The sequence below is a fragment of the Temnothorax americanus genome, unplaced genomic scaffold (assembly GCF_048541705.1).
Source record: "Temnothorax americanus isolate GAGA-0224 unplaced genomic scaffold, ASM4854170v1 Scaffold5, whole genome shotgun sequence".
Taxonomy (NCBI): Eukaryota; Metazoa; Arthropoda; class Insecta; order Hymenoptera; family Formicidae; genus Temnothorax; species Temnothorax americanus.
The window spans coordinates 74,839-99,470 of NW_027509657.1; the positions used below are offsets into that span (position 1 = coordinate 74,839).

The 24,632-nt window shown below is 37.7% G+C and overlaps 1 pseudogene; it reads right to left on the bottom strand.

Annotated features, from left to right (window-relative positions):
- Positions 1-128: 128 nt before the first annotated feature.
- Positions 129-6,900, bottom strand: LOC143903732 (uncharacterized; annotated as a pseudogene).
- Positions 6,901-24,632: the final 17,732 nt, after the last annotated feature.

The following is a 24,632-nucleotide window of genomic DNA, read 5'->3' on the forward strand; positions in this document are numbered from 1 at the left end:
TTTAGTGGTTATGGCCAAATGTTCCCTCCATTCAAATATTGATTATGCGAAATGATAATAAAAAAATGTATTTTGATAAAATGGTTTTATTTACAATAATTACATACTCGCAACTATAATCGCTTCAATCGTGCTTGTTTCTTGCTTTCTTATTACAGAGTAAAATATATAATCCTTAAGTAGTATTAGACTGCACTTGCATCCTATAATTTAAGCTATTAATGCTGCTAAATAATTGCGTTTTGCTGGACCCTGAGCATCATTGTAAACATTTTCTACTCCAAGTTCGTCAGTTAGCCCTCGACCTTGATTCTGTTCAGCACCATCTCTTTCACCATGCTGTCTTCCCTCTTCAAGAAAATCTTCTACTCTATCATTACATCCTTCAAGACATATGTTGTGTAGCACACAACAAGCTAATATTACATAAGAAATCAGATCTGCCACGCTCATATGCAAATATTTCAGTCTTCGGAATCTTCCTTTTAACAGGGCAAATGCTCTCTCCACTACTTGCTGCATTCTTGACAATTCCCTATTAAGGTTGTATGACCCCTTAGAAGAAAAAATGCCAAATTCTTCAAACTTTGTCAGGTGATGAGTATTATAATAATAAAGCATTGTGCCAAGTTTGAACAAGTTTGCGAGGCCCGTTCAAAAGTTATAACAATTTGAATTTAACATGGGCTTTTATGGGAGTTCATCAAGTTTCACTATTTTTTCAACTTCATTTGAGAAATTTTAATATCAAAGAAAATATGGCATTCTTTTAAAACTTTGCAGAAATATTAATAAACATCTTACAAACAAATTAGAACCAAAAAAATTATGACTTCGAGGATATTTTCTGAAATATTGAATAAAAAGCAAACAAAGAACAGTCTCGCTTGGTCTCGCTGAACTCGTAAGTACAGAGATCCGGCAACAGCGCACTATGACGTCACATTAGAACCTCTCTCTCCGTCACTCTCCGAAAAAGATAACAAATACTACAGAAGTCCGTTACTTTTTCCAATAGAGCCTCAGTGTATCGAAAATGTGCTCCGAGCACGTGTAATATACAGACGCATTGTTTGAGGTTAGTTTTCGCTTACGTTACGAAAATGCCGAAAGTAAAACGTTACATGTGGAAAGGAAAAGTTGTCACTGAAAAAGTGTACAATCAACGGTTAGCACAGACAAATACTGGGAAACGTAATTTGAAGACACGAGTCGAAACCACACCAGATGATTGTAACAATTCCATGGCACATGTAACGTTTTACTTTTGGCATTTTTGTAGCGCAAGCAAAAACTAACTTCAAACGATGCGTCTGTATATTACACGTGCTCGGAGCACACTTCGCGTTCACGCAGCTGATGTCGAGTGAGATCAATGCTACCATCAACTTACAGAAAATGCGACGTTGTCGCGATCAAAATACTTTTTTATGAGAGCTATTGTATTTAATTTATTAATAAATGACGTAAATAAATAACGTAATATAATTTTATTAGTTTTTTATAAACAGTAATTACTATCTTTTGTTACTTTTTAAAGATTTTCACACTTTCAGATTTTAGTTTGTGTCAGTTGCAAGTCAGGTACAGTCTTTCTCTATACATATTTTACATTTCATATATTCAGTGTCTATCTCACTAGGTATACCATCTAACAGCTGATTTTTACATAAAATAGTTAAATAATTAAAATTCACATGACCTAGTATACGATGCCATTTTTCTTTCAGACTTATGTTTCCAACTTTATTATAACTGCTCATTACATTAACCTCTGATTCATCACACGGAAAACTTGTCATTTTGTATAACCTACCTTCCTTCCATGCTATTGCAAGAAGTCTATTAAATTTATCGTAAATCTTTGAGTTATTACCTGTTGATACAATTTTATTTCTTTCTGTTACCTGAGAATAACTAATTAAGTTTTGTTTCATTTCTTTTACATAAAATACATTAAATAATGTTACCTTTCTTTTTCTATTATAGATTGGAAATAAAATATTTACTTTTCCTACTTTCGTTGCTTTCAATATTCAGCCGTCCCCGACTTTAACGTTAATCGGTTCATTCAATGTTGTACATTCGCTAAAATATTTTTCATTATTAATTATGTGGTCAGTACACCCACTGTCTAAAAGCCAATGTATCTGATTGCTCTCCTTAACCTCTCTATTCAACGAGTTTACTTCAACTATAGTATGGAATACTCCTCCACCGGATGCTTCTTGTCCGTTCTGGTCCCGCTGCCAGTGATGCCCTCTACCACGTGAATTATAATGTCCTCCGCGGCCGCTCGTGCTGCCGCTGCCTCGTCTATTGTAACCGCCACCGCGCCACGTGCCTCGCTGCTGACCTCCTCCACGCGCGCTGCCACGGTGTGGCCCTCGCCATGAACCCTTGCTGCTCTCCGTACAGTCCTTTTTATAAAGTCCAAATTTTCCACAATTGAAGCATCCTTGATTCGTCGGATTTCTCCATTCTCGATTTTGTTTTGATTCCGTAACAAATGCATTTGATTTGGAATTTGTACTTTAATTCACTTTCTTGATTTTTCAGTTCAAGCATTTTTATCTTGTTTTTCACATATTCCACGGTTTGATCTTCGGTCTTGAGTGTATCGATCAAATCTCCAACGTAACTGTAAGAATCCGGTAGCGTTCTTAGCATATAATTCAGTTTTTCCTTTTCTTCAACCTTTGCACCTGCCGTCTTAAGTTCATTTATGGTTTTTTCAAAGTCACTAAAGAAAGTTGCAGAATCACTGTAGTCTTTTAGCTTTAGTTTTTCTAACTTATTTCTTAACACAATCTGCAAAGCCGTTGACTCTTTCAAGTACATCTCGTTGAACTTCTTAATTATTTCGTACGTTGATTCTTTATCACTGACGAATTCCAACTGCTTATTCGTAATTGCACTGTAGATGTAATTTATGGCTTTCAAATTATTTTGTTCCCAGTCCTCAGTATTGTCTGTTCCCGTCATTTCTCTTGTAATTACTATGTCACACTTTTTCATTTTCAAGTACATCGTGATTCTCTTCTTCCAACTGCCATAATCTTCCCCGTCGAACACTGGTATTCCATGGTTCTCCGCCATTTTATCAATCTTGAGACTTCTATTATTCGTTTTCTTTTTACTTAACCACGGACCTCTGCTACCATGAAGGATTATTTCTGGGATCGTCAATTAGAATGAAGTATTATACAGTTTCGATATAACTTTCCTTATATACTTTAATACGATAGCTTTTCTTCTCTACATGTTCGCACCTCCATATAGAGCCTTTCTTACTGAAGAAGAACACAGAATAAGAATAGTATAGATAGAATATTCGCTACGTTTTTTACAATCCAAGATGGCGTCGCATATCCATTATCTCTAATATAAATGTACTGTGACGTTGCGGCCCGCCGCTTCGTGGCAGCGCCCCGCCGCCGTCACAAGGCGCGGAAATTTGCGCCCAGGGACGAGCCAGAGAGGCGACGACGAGATCTCCAGAGGCCAGAAATCGATATCGTTTCCGCGTTTTGATTATTCTCTTATTTTCATGTATAACTTGTAATGCGCACGGCGCCTCACCCGCACCACGGCGAATCTTCGAGGGAGTACCGATAACGAGAGGGGTCCGGGAGGACCAAGGATCGAGGAGGGGTGGCGAGAGCGGAAGCTACATGGATCACGGGCGGCGAGAGCAACGCGGCAGGCGTGCGGCGAATGAGGCGGCGATGGACAAGGCCGCCGGTAGCGGGGCCCCAGGTACCGGGGCAAACCCGGTCTCAGCAAGTTGCCTCCACGAAATACCGGCCCGCGGGGTGACTGATCACCGCCCCGAGGGCAACCGGAGGCACACCGGCCAGAACAAAATCCAGTCCGCTGCCCAGGGACAAATTGAAGAAGTCGCTACGCCGCCGAGGGACCGTTGCGCGCCCCCGAAGAATCCACCTTACGACGATCCTGCTTGAAAATATCGCGCGAGCTTGCACGCTCGCTCTCGATTGGTTGGCACGCCCCTACGGAAGGGGGTGCCGCATCGATTCCGTTATCGAGCGAATCTAGCGAGACACTCTCTGGTCGTCCGTCGGCGAGTGCGAACGTTTTCTTTAAAAGCTACGCGATAGCCGCCCCGAGTCGGGAAAATCTGTTGCGCTGCGGCGATCCTCCATACGAGGTGACGGCAAGGAGCCCTACGAGGAGACATCACACTGGTGAGGTTGCCCGCAGTAATTAATCGCGAAATGTAACGCCACGACGCCGCCCTCCGGTGCACGCTCTCGTCCGGGATAACGTTGTAATATCGCGACGCGTGCGGTCCCTTGAGACCGCGTATCGAATGGCGATCGACAGCGAGAGCGAAGGGCCTTGGGATGGTATCGTGGCCGCGGAATTGAGATAAAGACACGATTGCGAGCCTCTGGAGATCGTGATAGATTCGTGTCGAAATCCGTCACTGCGAGTCCGTTTCGTGCACTGTCCGCGCTCGCGATTGTGTCTCGTGCCTTCCGTATCCCCGGCGTATCAAATTTTCGACCATTGCTCTGGTGGAGTTTCGCATGCGTCGGCACATCATTCGCGTTAATCGGCCGTCTGTGAGTGGCTAATTGCTTCAGAGAATCGTGCGTGTTAGGGTAGTTATGTTTGGATGCGTTGTTCGGTGATTGCGTGTTATTATTGCTCGCGGTAATCCCGCACATGTTCCTCGCGTTTCTTCCAGTATTTCGCGCTACGCCGATTGCCTCGGCGTCTCATTTTCGCGTTCGGAAATCACTGAGGGCAGTATTGTCTTTGCCCGAATGACTTGCGCTACCTTTGGTCATTTCCCGCGTTAGATTAAGTCCGTATTTTCGCGTTTGTTATAGTATTTCGCGTCTCCTTGCGATCGCGCCGAAATTGATCTCGCGTTATTGTGTTGCGTTCGATCCCCATTACGTTGGGACGTGGCTTACGCCACGATTCATACTTGCGCTAAGCTTAAGATAATTGGCGACAGAATTCTCGCGCGACTCCCGGCGTTGCGTTCACGCGCTCCGAGCGTGGGGTATCGCCCTTTTGCGATCTTTCCTGCGGGATCTTATTTTCTATTTCCGTGATTATTTCGCGTTTACGGTTGATGTTCCATGTTAATTGTAAGTTTTGTCATACTGTATCTCTCTGATCTCATCGCAGCGCCTTCTGCGCGTTTATTATACGATAACGCCGTACTTCGTTTATTCTGGTGTCCGCGCTACCATTCTTTCTTTTTGTTTCATCTCTGACGCTCGCGCGACTGATTATAGGATTTGCCTGACCGACCGAAGCCGGATCGGTCGTTATATGTTTCACGCGCGCATTTCTAATGAATAAATGTTATTTTGATTATTAATCGCTTTATGGCGTGTCACCCCGCCGAATATCGCGCCGCCCTTCATCACCCTCGCCCCAGCCCTTAGGTCGAGCTAGCCGATTCCTCGCACATCCGCACGTCTCGCTTTGCGTCTCGTGTTGGCTTTCTTTCGCGATTTTGCGGACGCGCGTTGACGCGTCTGGCGCCCAACGGTAAATTCGTTTCGCGAAGTGTCGGAGGTGCGAGGGAATCGTCGGAGAGGCCCGTCATCCCGCTCTCCTTACCCCTTTTGATCCGGCACACGTCCCGGAGCGGTCCGGGAGTAAAAAAGTTGTGACAGTACATACTCATACTTCAACAATTAGCTTTATGTTACGTTTCTTAAACTTTTGGCAGAGATCTTACGGGTCATACAACCTTAAAGTTGATATGAACCTTGCATACAAACAGCATCAGAAAATGACAGTTGAATTGATACAGGTATGAAAGACAAAATAAAAGAATAAGCAATAAGGTTAACTAACTTCTGTCAAATTTCCTTTGTTTATGTACGGTGGGATGCACCAAGATAGTACTGGATAAGCCTTCTCTCCTATGATATATTCATGTCCTGGAAAGAACTTTGCACGATCCTCTTGTACAGACATCCACAAATCTGAATTTCTAAATATCCTGGAATCATTTACAGAACCTGCGAACCCTACAAAACAGTCTGTAAACACCAGGTCTGCGTTGCAAACAGCTTGCAAAGTAAGAGCATATTCACATTTCCTGGTTCTGTATGATTCAGAGTGAAGCTAGATATAGATAAGAATATAAAAATAAGATAAGTTATTAGAACAACGAGAAGATAATCAAAATAGCATAAAAATAAAAAATTTACATGTGGAACAAGGATGGGTATGTGCAAACCGTCAATAGTTCCAATGACATCTGGAAAGACACCAATTTCACTGAATCTGTTTTTCACAGCAGTTAATTGGTCCCTTTGTGGCCACACAATAATACTATCTGCTAAGTCATTCAAAGCATATACACAACTCTGCGGAAAGAATTGTGTAAAATAGACTTTCCTATATTAAAACGATCTGCAACAGACCTATAACACAAACCTAATTATTGCGCACATTAATAGGAAAATCTAATGCTTACATTCACAGAACTTTCACTCACCGAAATGAATCCGGTGTTGCTAGAAGCCAAATGACTGACAAGAGCTGATTTCTAACTGGAATCATTGGTCTTCCTTCCATCTCTATTCGCGTCAATGCCGGAGTTAGCCGTTGCTCGAGATTTTCGTAGGTTGTTCTTGTCATACGAAAGTGTTGACGGAATACTTTATCATTAAATCTTGGTATAATTTCATTTATATATAGTTGTTCCCTAACCTCACAACGGTTTCGATTACCAAGTCTTAGCTGGGCTTCAACAAGATTTGCCTCCTCAATTATTCCATCTTCCTCATTATCATTACTGTCAGGATACAAATTATTTAAAGCTATCCTGATTATTTTATATCCAGCAGTCACGGCGCAGGATACAATAACACTTTTTTGGGATTGCCTTTCGTCCGCCATGTCTTATTATTACTTATTGCCAGTTATTGCCGTTCGGAAACTACACACACCCGGGGTGTACCTTGCCCCCACCACTACTCACTCGGGTCTACCTTCAGGGTGGTGTTTCCGAACGCAGCCTAGATGGGCAGAATTTTGTCGAAACTCCACGTGTCGCGACCACGGTCTTACATACAGGTCTGGAAACTCCACTGAAGGGGGTAGGTCGCTTATTGAAGTAACTTGTAATTTGCTTTGCCGCCACGAGAGGCACTGCGGGAAGATAATGCCACTTGGTGTGAGACACTACCGTGTCTCTTGACTACTCATTAATATTGCATTTTTATAATACAAACTTTCAATTTAAAAAATGTAAAATGTAAAATAATTTATGTATTAATAATCTATAATGTTATAATATATTAATATATTAATGTATTTTAAATGTAAAATATGACATTTGCAAAATGATAGTCTTGTTTGCAAGTGAGGGTAAGTAACAGCGATTGATTCTTTAATAAAATTGATTTTCTGTTTTTCAAATACTGTGAAAACTGCATAAAGGAAAATATACTTATTTTATTATTTTAAGGCAGTAAAAAAGTACTTTTATATAAAAAATGCTTTATTGGTTTGTCAATTTCAGTGTGCGGATCTGACGTTGGAGTCTTCATTATTGTATCAGCTTCTTCCATTGCTGTAAGCGGTTGTCCATCTTCTGAAATAGGCAATTGAATACATGAGACATCTGTATACAAAAACGAAATATAAAATATATAATTAAATGACTATATATACTCATTATATTTGCTTTAGCCATGTAACACATACCTTGTACGTGAGGGGTGTCTATAATAGATGTGCGAGTGATGTTGACTTGCCTTGGAGTATTCAGACTTTTACTTGATACATCAGCTGAATCCTTTTCTGTATGATGGTTACTGACTTCTATCGGAACGGGAGACTTAACAGGCGTAGCCCCATCACAATGTACAGAGTTGATAACAGAGCTCACTAAATGTGAAAACGATTCGGCCAACGGGTCAACGGCTTCATTGTTTGTAGCATTGTGTAACAATTTTGTTGATACAGCAAGCTTACTAAGGTCCAGTTCAACAGTGGCCAGTTAGCTTAACTAATAGTTAACTCTCACTCCCCGTCTTCATCTAACCTTTGAGTTAAAAAGAGACAGAGAGTGAGAGTTAACTACTAGTTAAGCTAACTGGCCACTGTTGAACTGGGCCTAAGCTGCGGATACTTATATGGGGCCTGTAATATGAAAGAAAATGTGATATTATTTGCGCTTTCACATATTAGTCATTGTTTCCAAATTTATGTTTACTCAGTCAGTAATTTTACAATTGAGCTGAACGTACGACTAGCATCGGAGCACTTCGTTGTCAGACTGACTGTTACGCGCGAGATCGATAGCTTTTCGGAGCATTGGGAATTTAGCGACCAATCGGTTCGCGAACAGTATTCCGTAGTATTTACGACGAATAAGCCGGGTCTAAGAATGTCACAGAGCGCTGCCAGAATATTAGGATCACGTGTACATCACCTCTCAGCTCACGTGTACTAGTGTCGAATGTTTGTGTGAGAAATTCACAAGCACATTCCGTAACAGTCATAAAATTTATATCATTAACGAACCTGTGCAATGATGCGACCGCTCCCATCTCGTTTGATCCATTCACGAATAATATGCTGGTCTTCGAAATGCTTGTCACATATAACGTGCGTTGGCTTCAGTTTGATAATCCCGGGAATAGCTGCTACCCATTGTCTTAATCACTCGACATCTTTTGGCACGCGAAACACAGATCGATTAGTTTTGTCGTCTCTATTGCCCGTTTGGTATGTCGGCACAGCACACGGCTTTGTCATCGCCAAATAATTGATCGGTCTCCTCCGCAAAGTTATAGTAAATCTCGCCGTTTCTGCCGATATCGGCGTCTTCGGCGATTACTCTGAGTATGCTGCGATGCAAAGGCGTGTCCTCTGTCACGGTGGTCTCATACTCGATCGGATAGAATCGGATAGAATCACTTTGTTTCTACCGTTGCGTTTGCTCGAGGTGGCACGCACTTCGAGCACATATCGGTTTTTGCGTTCACGATTTAGCACGTCGACGTTGCTGGTTCGAATCCGAACCAGGAGAAAGCAAAAATCACCGACCGTGCGCTCCTCCGCTTTAAAGAACTTTTCGCGATCGCCGCTCACTATGCAAAACTTTACGTCGACATCACTGTCTGGTGGACGCGAGCTTTATTTACTAGCAGGAGCGAGCAGGTTAGGTTAGGTTAGGTTATTCACGCGCTTCATTTTAACCAGGTACCATAACTAAAAGCGACGCGTAGTGGCGGCCAGAGACATAGAGCTGTATTTAGAACGCGCTTACAACGATGTTAGCGCGAGATGTTAACGGTCCTAGCCGGGTCATAAAATTTCCAACTCTAAGCGGACTACCCCCACCACTGAAATTTGACTTGGTTTCCAGACCTGTGTATACAACCGTGGTCGCGACTCTTATTATTATTTTTTTTCTTGAGATAAAAAAAAGACCGTGGGGGTATCCCATGTGGCCATAATATAGAGAAACCGATAAACACTAACTGTATATCACATTCTAAGTAAGACTATGGCCGGTATTCATAGTCGGTTCTTATATTTAAGACCATTATAAGTACAATCTTAAGATGTCATTAACCAATCACAGAGCCGTATTAGCATCTTAAGATATTACTTAAGACGGTCTTGAAATAAGATCTGATTATGAATACCGGCCTTTGATTGGATTAACATGAACGTCTCAATAAAAACGACCCAAACAGAAGTTAAACTGCGCAATATAAATTCGTCAACTCGTAATTCATCGATTCTTTAGACTGTGTAAGTGTATGAGTGTATGTATCCTTGTTCGTGTATGTCCGCGGTGTCTTGAACTCGGTATCGGTAATGCCGTGGGTGCGTTAGGCCCAAGAAACTGCGCGGATCACTTCCCCCTGCGCGGCCCGACTCTTATTAGAGGGACTCTACGGTTTCCGGACTTGGGGCGCCGCCAAGGAATCACAGTCGACCCTTACCATCCAGGTCGTTACCTCCGCTTGCTCGGTCGGTACCTTTATCGGCGGGTGTGCTCGTTGTGGGTTTATCAACCATTCCTGGCTGCTCCTCCGAAGCGTGCGGTCGCAAGGTTAGGTTTGTAAACAGTGTTTACAAGTAACGGGCGCGTGGCGTGATTGAGCCGATCGCGAGCGGCGCAAGCGCGAGCCCGAGGTGGGAGATGTTTTGCCTGTTTTGGAGGAAAGTGAGGTCTTTTTTTCGTGAACCTTTGTCGTGTGCACATCATTTTCGGAATCTCTCGGAATCGTGTATTGTGTTTTACATCGGGCAAAGAGAAATCGTTTCCGGCTACGACCGTGATCCGTACGACAAGATTAATAATATATTATCGAAATTAGATGGTCTTTTCCCATGTCGAACCGTCGTCGGGTCCACGTCGCGTATCCGAGTGATCCGTGAATAATCGTTCGACAACCGACGAGTAGGGAAAGTATCCGGCCGCGACTGTTATCCGCAGGCTTATTACATGCTTATTAAGGGTTTCCTAAAGTGAAGGCTGAACTTCCTCGACGTCGGTAATGTCAACATTTCTAATCCTGTTTTCTATGTCATATATCTATATCTGTCCTTGTCTAACGAGAGGCATCTGTCCTTGTTTCGATTGCTGCGCCATCTCTCGCTACACGCAATGTCAACCTGAATGTGCTTTTGCACATATAAAAGTTTATTTAAACTAATCTTTTTTTCTAGGCTTTCAATCTTAGATCTAATTGCACGATATTGTTCTTAAATGTTGTCCCTAGGTCATGCCGGTCTAATTTTGTGGATATTTATTGTGGAAATTTTGTACAAAGCAAATATTGTCGTCACGTATACCAAAAATTAATAAAAATATTATTTTTTTTCTCGTTTTCGATATAAATTCGATCACCATGACCTAGATTTTGATGAGTACTTTAATTCTAGACAAGAATTTTGCATTTCTATAAAGCCAATTAAAAGATTAGTGCTAAGAAAAAAAGCCGGTATTACAGACGGCTTTAGGATCCCCTTAAGGAGGCTCTTACCTCGATCATAAAACGACAGATCTTTATGAAATTAAATTATGTTGTAAAGTGAACCACAACGAACCGATGCCCAAAACTTTAGCATAGGTTGACGATAAAAATTTTAAAAATATCAATATTGAAATTCGCATTTTTAACACAGGGCATATGGTAAACACTAAAATTTTTACCGGAAGTGATGTATTTTCTTGGCAAGTTTGCGAGCAAAACCAAGGAATTGTAGTTAAAATTACTTAAAATAATAATATTTCTAATGATAAGAAGAAAACTTGGTGTTGACGATGAGTTATAAAAGATATTGTAGTTTTAATATGACGTACGCGACAGGTTAGGCGAATGATCTTCCGAGTGTCAAAATCGCGCGAAGTTTCAAATGTTGTATTACAAATGTTGTATTAATCCTCTGCATGCAAACATTCCGGAGAATTGTTTTGTACCTATATAAACAATAAGTTTCAATTATTTGCCAATCAAACCTTGAAAATCAAAAAATAAACAATGTTAATTATTCTTTCTAACCTCACTTGCACATGTCTTTTCTCTGCGCTGTATGATAGCGGAATAATTATTCTCTCGCGCATTGACAACCTTTATTTTCGAGAATTTTCCTTTCATTTTCCCTTTCAGCATTCTCACGTTATATCTTTGTTTTAGCTCCATCTCTTTATCGCATCTATCGCTACAACGCTACACGGATACACCTCACTTAAGGCCTTCACACATAAAATCGCGTAAGGACGTAAAACGTAAGCGTAAAAAAATCGACCAATCCCAATCAAGTATTGTACTGTCCGTAATCCGAGTAGGGGAAAATACTCGATTGGGATTGATCGATTTTCTTACGCTTACGTTTTACGTCCTTACGGCATTTTATGTGTGAAGGCCTTTAGCTGCAGACTGCTGCAGACGACGTTGTAACACGCGCATGTTATTATTCTGCTCTTTAGCACTGATGTAGTCAACTGACTTATTGTATACATTTTAATATTTATAATACACTAATAGAACATACAACTTACTCTTACACTATGTAAAAATCATTATTTATTTTTTTATTTAATTTTCCGATAATTTTATAACCAATTATTAATGATAATTTTTCGGTTGCTACATTGATTAGAGCAGCCGGGTAAGAGCCTCCTTAACATCCGGAAGTGAACATTTTTCGGAAATATATTGTTTTTTATACGAAAATCGCGAGTGAAGCGAGATGATGCAATCGGAGCAAAGGGCGTAGTCGACAAATGCATTATCGCAGCGGAAGTGCGACGAAGCTGAGGATCGAGAGAAAGTATTTCATGGCAATCGAAAGTCAACCGCAGCCTATCAGCGTTCTTCGTAATCGCAGTTAAAACGAAGTGGCGACCGTTACGTACGAGTGAGTACATTTTAAGAAAATTATTCAAAGCACAGGCCCATGTGCGGTCACAGCCGAACGCCGAGCATACAGCCGCCGCACACGTCTGTACCGGCTGTTCGCTGCTGTGTGCGCGCGTCCGTGCCAGATGGTGGGGGGTCCCAACGTCCACGAAATAATAGTACAGGGCTGCGTTTGAAAACATCACCCGAGTGCACACGAGTATCTCAGCGAGTTAGAAGGAGAAGGGAGTATACCCGTGTATACCCGAGTGACGTTTCTGAACGCAGCCTAGCTACGCCCGCGCCGGTCACGTGGCTACGAGAAGCCAATCAGAATGAAATTTTATCCCAGCAAGACGGCGCACGGTGCTTCTTTCGGATAATGCTTGCCGGTTTAAATTACTTCTTGAAAGATCATAGGATTGTAAACAATTAAGCATAAAGCGAGTATAGGAAGTTGGCTCGAGCGACACGAGTAGGTAAAATGTATTCGCGTAATTTATAACTTTATTAGAACGAAATAAGCACGATGACTTAGTGTTGTATAAAAATGTTGCAGGTAACAAATGAAGATGCGGCAAAATACCGGTTCAAGTGCGTCAGGATCCAGCAGCAGTTCGACCCAGACTCCAGATTACAGTGAGTACTCTGCCTACAGTAATTACCCTGATACTTCTTCGTATCAAGGAGGAGAAAATACTCGAGGTGGGTATGCCGCCAGCGCTCCTAAACCCGGCCATCAAGGCTTTGATTTCAAAGAGTGGCCCACCTCATGACAATTTTAATTAACTCGAGTTGGAGAGATGCGTTGAATGGCTTGGCCTTGCTCGTGGATTATTTCTTCATATTCAAGATAAACGCAAACTGTATGTTGATCGTGAAATCTGCGCTATGCGCTATGACATGAAACATTCTTCTATCGATTCACGTTTCTTACGCTTTATAGGAATGCCATTTAGAGGAAGATACCTGTCATTTAGAGGGTACTATAGAGGTACTATGTATTTTTGTAGAAACCAGCCAATTAAAGTTACGATTAGTTGTACAATAAAATATTCGATAAAAAAGTCGCTAAGATCTGCAAACAAAATCGACGACAAGAAACGGAGTGTATCTTGTTCATGCCAGCATGTCGTTCGCGAGTGGTCGAATTAAGGGATACCTTTTTTTTGTAATATCGAAACAGCTTGTAAGCTTGGCCAACGGAACTATCAAAGGAGTTTAAGGTTTTTTTTTCAGATATTGATTTCTTTATTGATTGCTTGCGAGAACGGCTCACGATTTTTCTGGATAAAGAATATAAATTAAATATTAATTGTTAAGTATAAAATAAACAAATCGACAGTGTTAGAGTACATACCCATGACGCAAGTGAAGTTTGTATGGCACTGGGAAATAGGCTAAAGGAAACGCGATATCAAATTGTAAGAAATAATGTGCTAAAAAAAGATTCTAAAGTCTAGACATAATAAAAATTGGACGAAAATTATGTCTAGACATAATAAAAATTGGATGAATTAAAATTATGTCTGACGTAAAAATAAATTAATCATGCTTTATTGCGATTATGTTTTATGTTGAAATTGAAAAATATATACAAGGTGTACAACTAAAAGGGTTACAGATTATTATTTTAAAAAGACTAAGCAAAATATTAAATTGTTGTTTTCTTTAGAAATAATAGTCCGTAACACTTTTAGCTTCATACCTTGTATTATATACTGTTTATAAGATTATAAGATATATTGTTTATAAGATTAAGATGCGTAACACTACAAAAAGGCGTGATATCCGTACAAAATTACCTTTTTAAAAAAAAGATAAAAAAGAGCGCCAAGTACACGCATAGTAGTGTATATGTATTATGTTGTTACCCTGTTATGTTGTTACCTCGAAAAAAACAAAGTGGTAGTATTATACCCCCAAATAGCTTTATCCTGTACATACTGTTTATAAAATGCGTAATATACTACAAAAAGGCGTGATATCCGCACAAAATTACCTTTTTTAAAAAAAGGTAAAAAAAGGCGCCAAGTACACGTATAGTAGTGTATATGTTGTTTACTAAAAAAAAAAAGTGGTAGTATTACCTCGAAAAAACCTAAGTAACAAGTGGTAGATCTTTATATCTCGAAAAATCTCGAAAAAATCTAAGCAGTAGTATCTTTATTTCCGAAAAATACCCGCCCAAACGTTCACCGACCACCTGACTTGTGTATGCGCTTGCTGCATATCCAGTGAGGATTCTCAGTGGCCCAATAATGCGAGTTATGGCGGTTGACTTTGCCATCATTATGGAAAATACATTCGTCCGAAAACAGAATGTATTTCGAAAAATAATAATTTTCCTCACTCACATTAAGGAGCCATTGACAATACCTCAATCTGCGAGGTTTATCATTTGCATACAACTCTTGAGTCAGGGTTACCTTGTAGGGATGGAAGTGAGCCGATTTCAAAGCCCTACATACTGTTGCCTGGCTGACTCTTTGATACCGCGCGACGTCTCGTATACTAATTTCTGGGTCATTATTGACCTTTTCTAATATTTGTGCAGTATTTATGCGCGGGGGTCGTCCTGTACGAGGCAATAAAGTAAGAGGATACAATTTAGAATTATTTTATCTCAGAAGATCTTATCATACTATTATATAAAACCCGACTGTTTGTCTGTCCGTCCGTCTGTCCGCGAATTACTCATTCGTTAGTGGACCGAATTTTTACCAAGAATACATGAAATAAGGGTAGAATTTCCCGGGGAGTGTAGAGTGAATAGTTTTTTGTTACCGATTTTCTGGAAACCGGTTTTTTTAATTTTTCTAATTTTTTGGGAAATAATTGATTGAATCTTGAAGAATTATATATGAAGTAGGAGTATAATTTCCCGGGGAGTGCTATAAAGTGTTACTATTTTTTGTTACCGATCTTTTTGGAAGCCGGTACCAAAATGTTTTTAATTAAAAATTATTTGACCAAATTTTTATTAAATTTCATATACTTTTAATACCGATTTTTTTGAAAACCGGTATGAGAAATTTTTCGAATTAACCATTTGACCAAATTTTTATTAAAAGTATATGTAGAATTTCCCGAGGAGTGTAGAGTGTAGTTTTTTGTTACCAATTTTCTGAAAACCGGTTTTTTTAATTTTTCTAATTTTGTGTTACCGATCTTTTTGGAAACAGATTCCGAATGACTGAATCTCAAAGAATTGTACATAAAGTAGGTGTTGAATTTCTTGGGGAGTGCTATAATAAAGTATATAATTTTTTGTTACCGATCTTTTTGGAAACCGGTATCAGAAGTAGATAAAAAAATAATATTTTTCAATTTATAGCATTTTAGAGAGAGAGAGAGAAAGGGGGGAGAGGGAGAGGGAAAGGGAGATGGAGGGAGGGGTAGGGAGGGGGGAGAGAAAGAGACTATTTGCGTGTCTTATTACACATGTCCTCCGGGGCAAAGCCCTAGGGGTAAATAAATATGTACCTTCAGGCTTAACAGGTAAAAATTGACCATTTCTTTGCAGCCGCAATTCCAGCCTCAGAAAAAATGTATGATGTGGCTGTCTTCGCTCTGGGTATCTACGAGCATACGCTCTTGCAGTTTTCCGCAATCGTCGGCCGCATATAGCGTATGTACAAAAAAACCATGTCGCACATCTCAATTATTCGTAAAATTGTGAGCCATGTTGACCGCACGTTCTATCACGTTTATGAAACACACGGGATCGAAGCGAGACACGGAATGAACAATTTGCTAGGGATAAAGCTGTAGAAACAATAAAAAAACAACGTAGAAACAGTGAAAGAAATAATTGAAGATCGACAGAATTCTGACAGAAAACTATCTTCTATTTCCGACTGAAAGTTTATGCTTTAAAATACCCAGAGCAAAAGTAGCCAAGCTACATATTTTCGATGAGGCTACAGACTAGTTGTAGCTGTGAAAAAATGGTCAATATCTCTGAAATTTTTAAATACATATTTATTTCTAAGATTTTATGGTAATATGATTTTAAACATTTTGTTCTTTTATCATTATTTCCATTGCTTTTTTTTCGTACAACACGAACACCGCGGATAAAAATGGCGCAAATAAAAGAAATGATTATAATATCGACGACGTAATAATTAACGCACAAGCCATCACGCGGTAGGAATCAAGGAATCAACCAGAAAATTATATGTAAAACTTTGATATCAGTTTATTTTTATTCTTGTGAGATTATCTTAAGCACACTGAAAGCCGAAAAACAGTAATAGTCTCTGGATTTTCGTTTATTCTCAATTTTTATTCTCAATACATAGATGTTTACTTTAAAAAAAAAAAAAGTAATGTCTACTGAAAAACACAGTAATATCTAAAGATTAAGATCGTAAGCGATACTATCTGAAGGAAATAATAGAAAAGAAATAATTGCTGAGAAGTTCCATTATTCAATCATGTGTGATTCTGTAACCATTAAGTACTGTTGGCTCTTTATATTCATTTTATCGCGCGAGTTCAGAGCAGTTCAGAGAGATTCATAACAGTTATTGTAGAATAGAGCGTTAGCGTATTAAACTGTCATTCCGGAATCTTGGGTTTGAATCCCGTCTCCCGTCAATGTGTTTTCACAAATTGTAAAAAACAGTGCGTAATTTTAATTAATAAAATAAAATATGCGAAACCACGAATACAAATTAAACTATAAAAATATTCAAAAAAATAAAACCTATTTGAAAATAAAAAAAAATTTTTTTTTTTAATTATTCACACCGGAAGCATTACTGATCTTTATTGTAATGGTTACTGTGAGATCCGTACTGGTTACTGAAAGAATGTTTACTGTAGTAGCACGTAATGGTTACTGTAAGAAAGATTAAAAGTTGAGAGTGAGCAAAAATACAGGAATTATTACTGTTTTTCGGCTCTTAGTGCAGTAATTAAGTTTTCTCAATACTAGGCCGAAAGTACGTCGTTCCGGCTTCCATCTTACGGCAGAAAGCCTAACTTTTATGCCGTGATAGTGTCGCGCATGCGCTCTGCGACAGCGGGCCGAAAGGTACACTGATGAGACTGGTACACAATACACAAGACGGCCGAAAGTCGAGAGTCGCTCACTCTGTTACATAGAAACTTATTCGCGCGCATTAATACAATAAAAGAAGTTCCCATCATACAGTAGAACCTCTATCTTCTGTATTAACATTCTAACCACACTCCGCTAACTACTCTTGATTTCTAACCTTAAAATTTATTTGCAATTGATGTATGCCAATATTTGACAGTTATCTAATTTTGTGAATTGTGCATAATAGAAATTGCTATTACTACAATTATGAGTGCAAATGAATCATCCGATGAATCATCAGATGAAGATGAAGTTAACAGAAATTTTGAAGCCGAAGCGTAATTAATTATTGAAACTGACACCTTACCTAAGAAATCTGCCGAGAGATACCTACTTGTGTACGAAACATATAAAAAATGGAAAACGGAACATAAAAATGCATTGTCACAATCCGAAGAAGATAATCTTATAGTATATTTTCAAAGTTTACAAACAAGGTTAAGTCCGGCAACGTTGTGGAGTGTGTACTCAATGTTGAAAAACATATTATACACAAGAGAGAACATTGATTTAAGCAAGTATTACAAGTTAATAAATATAATTAAAAATAAAGCCAAAGGTTATAAACCAAAGAAATCTGCTGTGTTCACATGGGATGAAATTATGAAGTTCATGAATGATGCGCCGGATCACCAATATTTAGGATTAAAAGTATGTATGGTCGGGGGCAGGCTTCAAATCAAATACATCTAAATAAATAAATGTAGTTATTTTTTTGGAATACTTATTTTTTATTAATTTGTAAAACGAACTTTTATTATAGTTTTATGAAGCTTGGTCATTATTTTGCGAGTAATAAAAATTATTAACAATATTGCCATGAAACACACAATTTTCATATTTTATACTTGAAACTTTGATTTTAGCTGAATGAGTAGAAGTTAAATCTGATGCCTGGTTATCTTTTTCAGTTGTTTCAAATTTATTTCTTTTTATTGGTGGTTTATTTTCTTTCTGACAGTGAACAACAGAGATCGGTGGTTTGTTCATGAAATGCGTTGGCTTGATTGATTCACTATTAGCATTTACAACTATTTTTCTCTTGCTCCCGGCATAAAAAAATGTTGGTGACTGTTTTGACTGTCCTGGTAGAATCAGTTCTTTTGGTAAAGTAGGTTCTTTTGGTAAAATCGATTCTTCTGGTGGAATCAATTTCTCTAGCTCTGCTAAAGCGTCATTATCAACTTCGAACTCTTCATGAAAATCATCATAACCAATTTCTAATGTGTTTCATGGCAATATTGTTAATAATTTTTATTACTCGCAAAATAATGACCAAGCTTCATAAAACTATAATAAAAGTTCGTTTTACAAATTAATAAAAAATAAGTATTCCAGAATAATAACTACATTTATTTATTTAGATGTATTTGATTTGAAGCCTGCCCCCGACCAGCAGCACTCGCTTCGCTCGTGCAGCAAATGTCGGGGCAGGTATCAATATCATTGATACCTCGGCTTCGCCTCGGGCATCATGGTGCGCAGTGCAGGAATCTCAACTTTCTGCCTTTGTAATGTAATATACTATTGCACAACGCGACTTGCTAGTACGTGCTCAAGATGTGAAGGATTTAATTGTACGAGCTTGTCCACGGGTCTTGCGCCGGGTGCATCGTGTAATTTAAAAAAAGGCTACATTTTGTGAGAGGCTGGAGGGAAACCATTTCGAGTACGCATACTGAGGTAAAAACATGATAAATTGGTAATGTATTGCGCACGGTCACACGTTGATGTAATTTTTCATCTGTGATGTGCGTTTTTACACGCAGTATGACTTTAGTACATCTGTTTAAACCTTTATACTGAAAAAGGTCTAAAAATGTATTACATTATGGGTCCAGGCGAAAAAACCTAAAGCGCTATTGGTGGTGCCTTAAGGGTGGTGCGGAAGTCCACTGTTATTACTTCTAATTTTTTACATTATTACTTTTATATCCATAAAGTATACAGTAGAATATTTCTTGTAGAAAAATAGAATTGCTCAATTTTGTATAAGAATGGTAGAATATTTTTTTCCGCTTATATCCAACTCTTCTTTTACGCGCTAAAATGTTCCGCGTAAGCGTGAAAAGAAATTGCCATCAAGTAAAACTGTATTAAAATATAAATATTTAAAAAAATCGTATAAAAAAGATACTCTTACTACGTTTACGCGAGCGTTACTTCTGTAGTAACTTACGATAATTCTTATGCGTAAACAGAATTTTGTGTGGTAACTTATGATAATTTACTTCGCGTAAACGAGTGAATTATCGTAAGTTACTACAAAAGTAACGCTCGCGTAAACGTAGTACATGCGGTAAATACGTTGCGCATAGATGGAGAATAATAAGAAATCAAATCGTGTTATTAGATAAAATTATATGTAAAAAGAAAAATGCGTAAGACAGTTGGATATATTAGAAAAGTATGTACATACGATATACGTTATTTGATTCACAGTTTTTAACTTGCCTGTACTACATCACCTCGGACTCGTCGATCGAAGCGGTCGATTCAAGCTGGTGTCACCTATGGATCGTTCGGTTGATTACAGTTGCGGTCGGTAACTCATCTCCTATGGTAAAAAGTTGGTGCATCCATTAAGATTCACCCGTATATTTATTTAAAAAATATAAATATTATTGAAAGGAATTTTATTTTACACCCACGAAATACACGTTTTGCAAGATTAAATAAAACTTAATTAATTATTAATTAATATTTATAATTACAATTTTTGTAATCTTCCATTTCTTTCGTCCAATCTTCTGAGATCAAAATATTAATATCGTTAGATATCGCAGTGCATAGTTAAGGTACTCGTCCAAAATTAATATAATTTTATACACATCATCGGAAACCCCTTTTTTATTAGCAATTTTTCTAATTCTGTTTGAAATCGAACTGCTGCCAAAATGATAGCAGAATTTCTCGAGCAACGTAATCGGATTATTTCGAATATTTCAAGCTAAATGTATTCTCGTTTCGAAGAATAAGTGCCGTGTCTCCGAGAAGTTGCGAGAGATCATAAACAGTGTCACGCTGTTTCCGCGTGTACCGATACGCTCCCTTTGTCTCGCGAACCTCTAAGCGAGAGGTAAACGCTCGGGACACAGGGAGAGACAAATACCAAAACAGCTGATCGGTCGTCGGCCCCAAGGACTGCTGAAATTGTCGAGTGACGTACGTCTCGAGGGGTCGATTGCCGATTGGTCCAGCGAAATTTCGGAGCGCGAACGGGGAGGCGGAGTGCGAGCTGATAAAAGCTCCGGCCCTCCGCGCGCCAAGGAACATTCGTTTTCCGAGTCATATTGAGAGAAAAGTGAGAATTGCTATCGACGACGATACCGAATTAGCGAGCTATTGCGATTCCGCGTCTCGTTTTCAACTTCGATCGGTCTCAAAGCGCCTTTTCGCTGCTCTCGGGATTCAGCTCGTGCTTCGAGTGACGGCTCACGCCTCGCGCATTCGCCCGCAAGAATATCGAATCTCTATTGTAAAATAGCTGTAAATATAGTTTGTAACTATTGACTATTATAGACGTTGTTATAAAAGGATAAACTTCATTGACTTTTGAACTCTAAATCCCAAGCCCATTCGCGCACATTTTTTGGTCCTTCGAGCCGGATTTCCGTGACCGGTATCCGCGAAGTGTGTGAGTGGGAATTCCGGTGAGCTTCTCGTGCTTCGAGTGACCGCCGAAGAACAATGCCTATCGACACCGAAAAACTGAACTGATCTTTTTTTTGTGTTATGTATTATACTTCTAGATACATGATAATGACGCAGCCGATTAAAATTGTAAATGTTTGAATAACTGCGACGCATCCGTTACGATATATTTACCACACAATCGTGGAAATTATTGAGGAGTTTGCCAATGCGTATAATAACAGAATGAATTCAGAAAGAGAATATAAAAAAAATTACTATGTGTTATCATTTTATGCTTGTGAGTATTATTATTGTGTGAGTTTTAGATATGTTGTAAAATAATTTAATTAAAAAGGTAAAACAATTGTTATTTTAATATCTGATATGTAAAATATAATTATTATTTATATTATATATTATACAATATATATCTTCACGTAAGTATATATGAACTAACATAGTTAGAACATTCTAAGTTTATTGAAAAAAAAATGTTCCTTATATATTTTACATCAATTATTTTCAATTTAAATAGAGATATACAAGCTAGAATATACGCTGGCAAGCGTAAATCTATAATACTTATTGTACGAAACTTGCACGCATACACGCACGCATTGTATTTGCTCTAATTTTGATTTTATTCTGATTCTTTTCACTAATTGAATATTCAATATATTAACACTCACAAGTTATAGCTTAAATAAAATAAACTAAACTTTAAAACTAATTTGAAGATACAAAGTTACGACTATACGTTTCTTATTCTCGCGTTCTCTGAACTCTGGTGAGTGTGTGACTTTACTTTCTTTGTCCTGACTGTTATTTCTGTTTCAATCATATCACAAACTATGCTTATTATTAATCAAATGTCACTTTTTCGTGGAAAGTTTCACTGCTGATTATTCTTTGATTTTGACTGTTAGCACATCGCTGAAGACGACTCAAAACACAAGCGAACCGTCCAATGTATTACAATTATGTATCTTATTAGTTATTAAAGGTTGATATAACGTTAACTTACGCACTGTTGACCGTGTCCCAAATCTTTTTACTTGCTACTTGTTAATTTCATTATCAAGTTTTTAATTACTTACCCATTTATTTTAATATAAATATATTATAATTATTTTGCATTGTATTTTACGCATGCTATCGTGTACTGACTTAACACATTGGAATATCCTTGTTCAGATTTTATTTAGACACATATACATATACATATACATAATTCACGCGTGCAATATATATGCGTATAAATGAGTATTGATTTTAATTTTACACTGTAAAAAATTTAATGTCCCAGAAAGTCCACTCTATATATAAATTTTGTGTTAAAATAACACGATGAATGAGTTATTTTAACACAAAATTTATATATAGAGCGGACTTTCTGGGACATTAAGTTTTAATAATAATAATAATAATAATAAACTTTATTAACGGGTAATAAACCCTTTAGCGTACAAAGAGAAAAGAAAAAACAAGAACAATAAGATAAAATAAAAATTTTACAACATAATATGGAGAAATTCAGGTTACAAGAGTAGACGAGAAAGTTTTTGTTTAAAAGTTGATACAGAGCCACCAAAAAAGTCAACCCTATTGGAGAAATTACTTGCAGATATTATTAGCCTATTTACACACGAATTTGCGCTATACAAAGTACGGTGATACTCGATGTGGAAGATGGAGTACTGTCTTATATCTCTATTCGGGATGTTGAAATAGATACGTTCCAACAAAACCGGACAATCAATAGAGTGATTAAGAAGCTTAAAAATAAATGTAAGATCAAAGGTTAGTCTCCTATTTTCTAACGATAGCAGATTTAATCTATCTAATATAGTGCAGTATTCATGGCAAGTAATTGACATGGGATTACCTAGCCGATAAGCGGCCATACGCAGGAATTTGTGCTGCACACGTTCAATCAATAGCTGATGACATTCAAAGTTTTCAAAGACATTCAAAGACACACAGTTTTTTACTGTGTAGTCATTGTCATATATATCTACTTTATTTGCATAATGTATTCATGCATTTACGCATTCACAATAGGAATAATATCCGCTAAACTTTAATATCTGACGCATATGTAAAATCATTTTCAAATGTCAAGCGATGTCAAGTAAACGGAAAAGGAACTAACTACGTCAATGTCAAGGTGCTATGTATGCCAAGTTTGTCTGGAACTTTCCGTCAAGCTTTTGAGTAAAATATCTCTGAAACTCTTAACCAGCTTTCTGATAATTTGAGGGCATTTTTCTGACATAATCGATATAAGCTGTCGATTGCGAGCTGTTTAACCAGTCCGAATAAAATCGGTACAGTCAATTCCGAGATTTTGATTACGTAAAAAGTGATATTTTTTGCGTTCTATTTTCAATTTTACTCATACTATAATAACACATTCAGTGATTTTGTCCCTCAAAATTCTCTAGTCATCAACTTGTCTCGGCATTTAATTGTTTGTAAATATAATGTTCGTTGGTATAGAGCACCGTTACACATATACAAAAGCTGATATTATTTCTGTTACAAATGGGCAGTAAATCTTTCGGCCTGAATGTGGGCAGATTGTTTGTAGCATCTCTAAATTGCTTCGCCTCAGTAAAAAATATATTATTTATTATAAAAAACAGAATAGTAAATTTATTTCGCCAGTATAGAATAACAATCAAGTAATTTCTTTAAATCGACCGTGACTGGCAATAAATAACGTCTTTTCGATATGAACATTGAAAAACTGTGAGCCAACTTGGTATATAAATAACAATATATGTTATTTATATCCTAAAAAAGATCTTATTTTTTAATGTTTTAAATACCTCTTTCACAGTATAAGAAACTTGAGCAATAATAATATTGATTCGAATTAATAATTCAAATAATAAAACTGTTGGACTTCTGACGAAATAAAAAAATACTATTAGAATAGCTTTACTAAAGAAAGTACATATGTATATAATACCACAAAAAAGATACCACGGAAAAAATATAATATAATAAGTAATATCATTTAATATAAATGTATAATATTTTATTAATAATTTATGTTTGTAATATGATTTAATATGTATCTATATTATTTAACTCTATTAAGATATAATAAACTTTCGAATTTTTATTAAATATCAAAGTTCAGCGTTAAAATGTACCGTACGGCACTGTGCAGCAGTCATTGCTGTGTAGAATATATGACGGTGACGTAAGATATCGATGCACTTATTAACTGCAATGAATTACGTTCTTTGTTATTATATGCTGTACATTTTATATATGATACATTCTATATATTTTATAATAAAAATTAAGTAATTTCTTTTTAAATCGACCGTGACTGGCAATAAATAACGTCTTTTCGATATAAACATTGAAAAACTGTGAGCCAACTTGGTTTGTCAGATTCACACAGCACTTTTTTTGGATCAATCATCGAGGCATTATTAATTTCGACCATGGATTTTGGTCAGTTGATGTAATTTCTAAATTAAATAGTTTTAAATTTT